Source organism: Mustela putorius, unplaced genomic scaffold, assembly GCF_011764305.1.
Source record: "Mustela putorius furo isolate JIRA1106 unplaced genomic scaffold, ASM1176430v1.1 tig00000430_pilon_pilon_pilon, whole genome shotgun sequence".
In the NCBI taxonomy this organism is placed as follows: Eukaryota; Metazoa; Chordata; class Mammalia; order Carnivora; family Mustelidae; genus Mustela; species Mustela putorius.
In genome coordinates, this window is record NW_025421377.1 from 16,745,833 (window position 1) to 16,751,667 (window position 5,835).

Sequence of the window (5,835 nt, forward strand, 5' to 3'; positions counted from 1 at the left end):
CTAGATGTTACCCATTGATTACATTAAAGCACAATGGTATTTCAAGTCATACGTCTTCTAGAAATTAAGTATCTAAAATTTGGTCAGCAGTTAAATATTATTTGTTCCATGTTTGTTAACCTAAAGCATATTCACTAAATTGAATACCTGCCCAGAGCTATAGGACACATACACATAAAAAAAAACTTATATGCAAACTCTGTATCTGTGAAGGAATTGATTATTATAGCTATGGCCAACTTGTAAAATTGGCAAAGAGACTGACTTTTTTTTTTTTTTTTTTTTTTTTTTTTTACTTCAGAGACCTCTGCTTCTCTGTGGTAGGAATACCAGCTTCAGACAAAAAAGTGTTTAGGTCATGACTCAAATGTTCTGGAAGTTCTGTTGGCATTTATATTGAATAAGAATGTTGCAGGGAAATGACTCACCTTACAAGAAAATCGTGTCTAATTACATGTCTTTTTCCAGTCTTTATATGCTACTGTTTCAAAAAATCTTTGTCTTTATTTATTTACATATAAATTATATCATTGACACTATTATCATTGGCATAATGATAATAGTATCAGGACTCTTTACACAGGTAGAATAGTGTAATTATGTTTTCATAGGCATCATTGGAAATAGACTGTTCCCAAACCTCACTGCTTCTTCTATATTTGCCATTTAGTGCAAAATATTGAGAAGAAATAAAGCTGACAAAATTTATAGATAGATAGCTACAAAGCTATTGTTCTTTTTATATTAGAAAGTTAACTCTAGTGCTTTCTCTAGACCAGTGGTACCTCCAATATTTTTTTATTTTTTAATATAAAACACTTCATAAATTTGTATGTCACTCTTGTGCAAGGGTCATGCTAATCTGTGTATTGTTCCAATTTTGGTGTATGTGCTACCAAGGTGAGTATGGTCCCCCTAATTTTTTGATAACACATTTCATCATTAAAACATTTTTGGACAAATATTCCAAAATACATTTATTTACTGGTAAATTATGTATACATACTTCTTAACTAGTGCAAGTATGTACATTATAAGCCACAACCAAATACAGAGGTGTGAAAAATGATAAAACTTTTTTTAATGATTTCATTAAGAATATGTATATTCACATTGTCTTTTCAAGATTTAGAAATCTTTTGGCTTCCTTTTGTCATGTCAGTTTACACCATCATAGTTTGTATCTTGCAGTGTGGTCTACCAGAAGATTGAAAGTGATTTCTGCCATTTTTTGATGTTTGTTCATGTTTGGATTATTAATCATATATTATCTTTAATACATGTTTATTTGGCAGAAATCTTTGTTGTTCACTTGTCCATTTTGTGAGTATTACACTATTAAAACTTCAAAACATATAGTGTGTAAGTCCATTCAGCTGTGTACATGTAAACTTCATTAAGTTGGAAAATGCTGAGGCAAATATAAGATTAAGTGTGGCACTGCCAATCATTCTAGGATGTGGAACTTCTACTCTTTACATAGGACATATCCCATGCCTGTGACAAGTGACCCCCCTCCCAAAAAAGTGACTAAGGAAGGAAACTGTCAGTCTGCATATTCAAATTCTCCAAGGGATTGTCTCCAGTTTGCAGACAGACTCCTTAGACCAGTTGTCTTCCAACTGGGGTATACATAGCCTGGGGTTATAAGATACAAGCACAGATGGTTTTAAGAAAATTAATTTCCTGATCCTTACTTCCATATGGATTCTTTCCGAAGACTGATAATGTTCCTGAGTGAAGTTTCTTTCCTACATCTCCTTTCTCTAGTATGTTTATCTAAACTTTATATTAAAAAGGAATACTTCTCACCCATCTTAAGGCTAATTATGATATGTTGTTCCAGGATGTAAAATTCTCCAGTGTTTCCCTCATCTCATTCCCTCTCTCTCTCTTTCTCTCTTCTGCTTTACCCCACCCCACCCCTCCCATATATATAGAGAGGAGAAACTAGATTTTGGTGCTAAAGTTGAGAAAATGAATGATTCTAATGACTAGAAAATAAACAGTTTTCCAGGTAGTTCACAATTCATAATTTTTAACAGAGCTGAAGGGGAACCAAATTTAGTTATCAGATGACAGATGATGAAATTTTTTTTAAAGGGAAATCAGCCTGAGATTTGTGCACAAAACTCGGAAAAGTTTCAAAGATTTAGTTATGGGCTTATAACAAGTCTGTTCAAATCTCTTTACTTATATGAACATAGTTTCTTCATGCTTAGACCTATTTTTTTTAGACTTATTTTTTTAAAACAAAAGTACGGAATGAATGTTCAACTCCACATTATTCACACAATAAATAATACTCATCCATGGATACATGATAGAATATCTTTGATGAACTGCTCAATACATTTATATATAAGAGCAAAGGTATGTCAATGTAAAATACTTTTTAATTTTTACTATCTTATGTTTATAGGAAATTTTAACAATAATTTTCAGTTTAAATATATGTATTTTATTGTAAAGAAACAATAGAAGGCTTTCAACAAAGACTTGAATGTGTTGTACATATTTGAATAAAATCTGGTGAAAATTTGGGATTAAATATGATCTAAAGAAGTAAAAAGGATGCAATATTATACTTGTTTGTGTATTTTTTTCAATTACTGATGTTTTGTATCCAATCATTATGATACTTAGGTCTCATTGGATAGAATTTAAAAAGTTGACATAATCTGTCCATTTTTAATGCCAGTATTTAATGCATAAAATCTTAAAATGCTTAGCTATTTTAAACTGTTAACCACTAGGTTGTCAACCTGGTAACTTTCTTAAAAACATTCATTTTATTCTAAATTCTTCTGGGGGATATATGAGGAAAAATACTTAAAAAAAACCACTGTTTTCCACAAGCATTATCATTACAGCATCTGTTTATATCAGAAATTAATGTATTTGAATGATAAGATCTAGTCAGATTTTAGCCACCAGATAATAGCAGAAGAGAGATGGAGAAAAAAATAAATATGAGAGAATATTAGGCGGATTTTAGATCTGATATAAAGCTAATAGCTATTTCACACATGTAGGTTTAATTCATGCTACACCTGAATTCAGTCAACAATAATTTTGTGTCGTGTCTCCTTGATTAAGAGAATTGCTACATAGTATACTTTAAAAATATAATTGTTTTATTATGATTAATAATCCTATTACTACCACCACTACATAGATGTTTAAAGCATTGGAGAATTGATCAACTTTCATGGGTCATTGTAAACCACAGCCCACAGATCAGATTTGTAAGGCCATATATGATTTTAACAACCATTCTGGATAAGTTGACAATTATTACATTATCTTTAAAGAATATTATTTTATATTTTAAAATCTTGTTTTCATTCATGCTTCCAAATAGTTCCAGATACTAAGCTGCTGTTTTTATCTCTACCTTAAATTAAGAGGAAAACCTCATTTTAAGCTCTCTTTGTTTCTAATTGATAAGAAAAAAACAGTTTTTCAATAAATAAAAATCACACAGATGCATACACATATTGCATTTTAGAATGAAGACATAATGAACCAGCATTATTCACTTAGGGAACATGGGAAAAAATAAATGATTAAAAATAATCCCGTTATTGAAATGCCACAGACCACAATGATAAACTCTAAGAGTGGGTAGAAAACCAGAAAATATGAAATTCAACTCTAAAGGTAATATTTTAATAAAAGATAGAACATTTTGTTACGAAGAGTTGGCCCTAATGATATTTATCAAAAAGTTTTTTGATTATAATTTTTCGTATTTATTTTAATAAGAACATTAAAATAAGAGAGAGAGCATCTATGATATTGGGTGGTTTTCTTTGTGCTATTTACTTTATATATGCTATTATTCTTTCTAATATGTATATTCTTTTTTACCACATTTCTTTTTGCTATTTACTTATATCTAATGTCTATGAATCTCTGACTATATTTTCTCCATTTTGTTTTTCTTCCTGATTATACAACTGGACTCTGTTTTCTACGCTCCTTTTCAGTGATGTGGGGCCATTTAGGTTCAGCTCATTGAATATGAAGCAATCAGTTCCTCTTCCCAGAATTGAGAGGAACGGAACTTGAACCCCAGGTTATGTTCTTTCCATCAGTGGGCTGAAAGGAAAGAAATTCAAGGACATGGAGGTGAGTGAAGCCACCAGGTGGCAGGACCGTGGGGATCTGGATGGCCGGGTAGAATGGCACCCCCATGAGGGTCTGATCTCTTTGTGATTTCAGTAAGAAATAAAGTACTAGTGCAAACCCAGCGAGATTTAGTGGGTCATTTCTTAGATCAGTTAGCCTACTTGGGCTATTTATCATCTGTGGGTATCTTTGACCTCAGATACTCATCATTTCAAACCACCCTTTTTATCATTGCCAAATAATTTTTACATCAAAGGGCTATTTGGGGGCCGCCTGAGTGGCTCAGTGGATTGTCTCTGCCTTCAGCTCAGGTCATGATCTCAGGGTCCTGGGATCAAGCCCTGCGTCGGGCTCTCTGCTCAGCAGGGAGCCTGCTTCCTCCTCTCTCTCTGCCTGCCTCTGCCTACTTGTGATCTCTGCCTGTCAAATAAATAAATAAAATCTTTTTTAAAAAGGTGGGGGGCTGTTTTATGGCTGTTTGCTTCTAAACTGTTGCTTTGGCTCACTATCCCATTGCAGTTCCCATTATGACCCTAATTCCTCAATATTTTAATGTTTTGTTTTACTCAGTTCCTTTCCATGTTTCCCTCATCATAAATGCCCTGCCTTCTTCTCTTTCTGTACGCAAATCTCAACTTTCCTTCCAGATCCTGGTAAAGTTCTTAATTCTGTCTTCTCTGATTATCCTCATCTTCCTTCCCATTTTAGGTCCTCCTCCACAACCCTCCGGCCTTCCCTTCTATAATACTGCCTCTCACTCACTCTGTCCTTCTCGCTCTTTTTTTCAATACACAGAGTTTATTACCCCCATGGTGCCTACATTTATTTGGTTCATTTTCCTGAAACTCTCTTACCCTAAAAACTTTCATTGTTTTCACCTTTTTCATGCATGTCTTTTATCATGTGACATCTCTCAGAAAGGATGTCCCTGATGGGCCTGTTTAAAATAGTTCTCCTGGGGTGCCTGGATGGCTCAGTTGGTGGTGCAACCGACTCCTGGTTAGGGGCCAGGTCATGATCTCATAGGTGGTGGGACTGAGCCCCACATCAACTCTGCACTCATCAGGGAGTCTGCTTGAGATTCCCTCCCTTTGCCCTTCCCACCACTCACTTGCATGCTCTCTCTCTCTGCTCTCTAAAATAAATAAATAAATCTTTAAAACAGAATAAAATAGAATAGCTCTCCCTAAAGGCTGTCACTCTGCATCCCCTTATTTTGCTTTATTTTTTCCAGTGTTTATGACCATATCTGATATTTGGTATGCTGTTTGTTCATTTTCTATTCCCTCCCCTAGAATATAAGCTTGCCCGAGGCAGAGGACTAGTCTATTCTGTGCTATATGTCCAGCACCCAGAACAGTGCCTGCCATATAATTAGGGCTCAATAAACATCTATTCAATAAAAAGTTAAAGAGTCAATAAATCAATAAAAGTATCTTTCTGAATACTGTGTTAATGGTGATTAAAACCAAAACCACTTTTGGTACCTTTCACGTGCATTGCTTCATTTGAGCCTCTCTTCCTTTCTCTCTCTGCCTCCCTTCAGTTTGAGAAGTTTTGCATAGTTGATTATTTTAAAGATTTTATTCTTTTATTTGTCAGAGAGGGAAAGAAAGAGAGAGACAGAGAGCACAAATGGAGGGGGGAGGGCAGGATCCCCATTGAGCAAGGAGCCAGCTGTGGGACTAGATCCCAGGACCT

General features: G+C 34.4%; 1 non-coding gene across 1 annotated transcript; it reads right to left on the minus strand.

The window, feature by feature from the left end:
- Positions 1–804: 804 nt before the first annotated feature.
- On the minus strand, positions 805–908 carry LOC123392083. Its single transcript, XR_006606745.1, has one exon. It is a non-coding gene; the product is annotated as a U6 spliceosomal RNA (small nuclear RNA).
- Between the last annotated feature and the right edge of the window lie 4,927 nt (positions 909–5,835).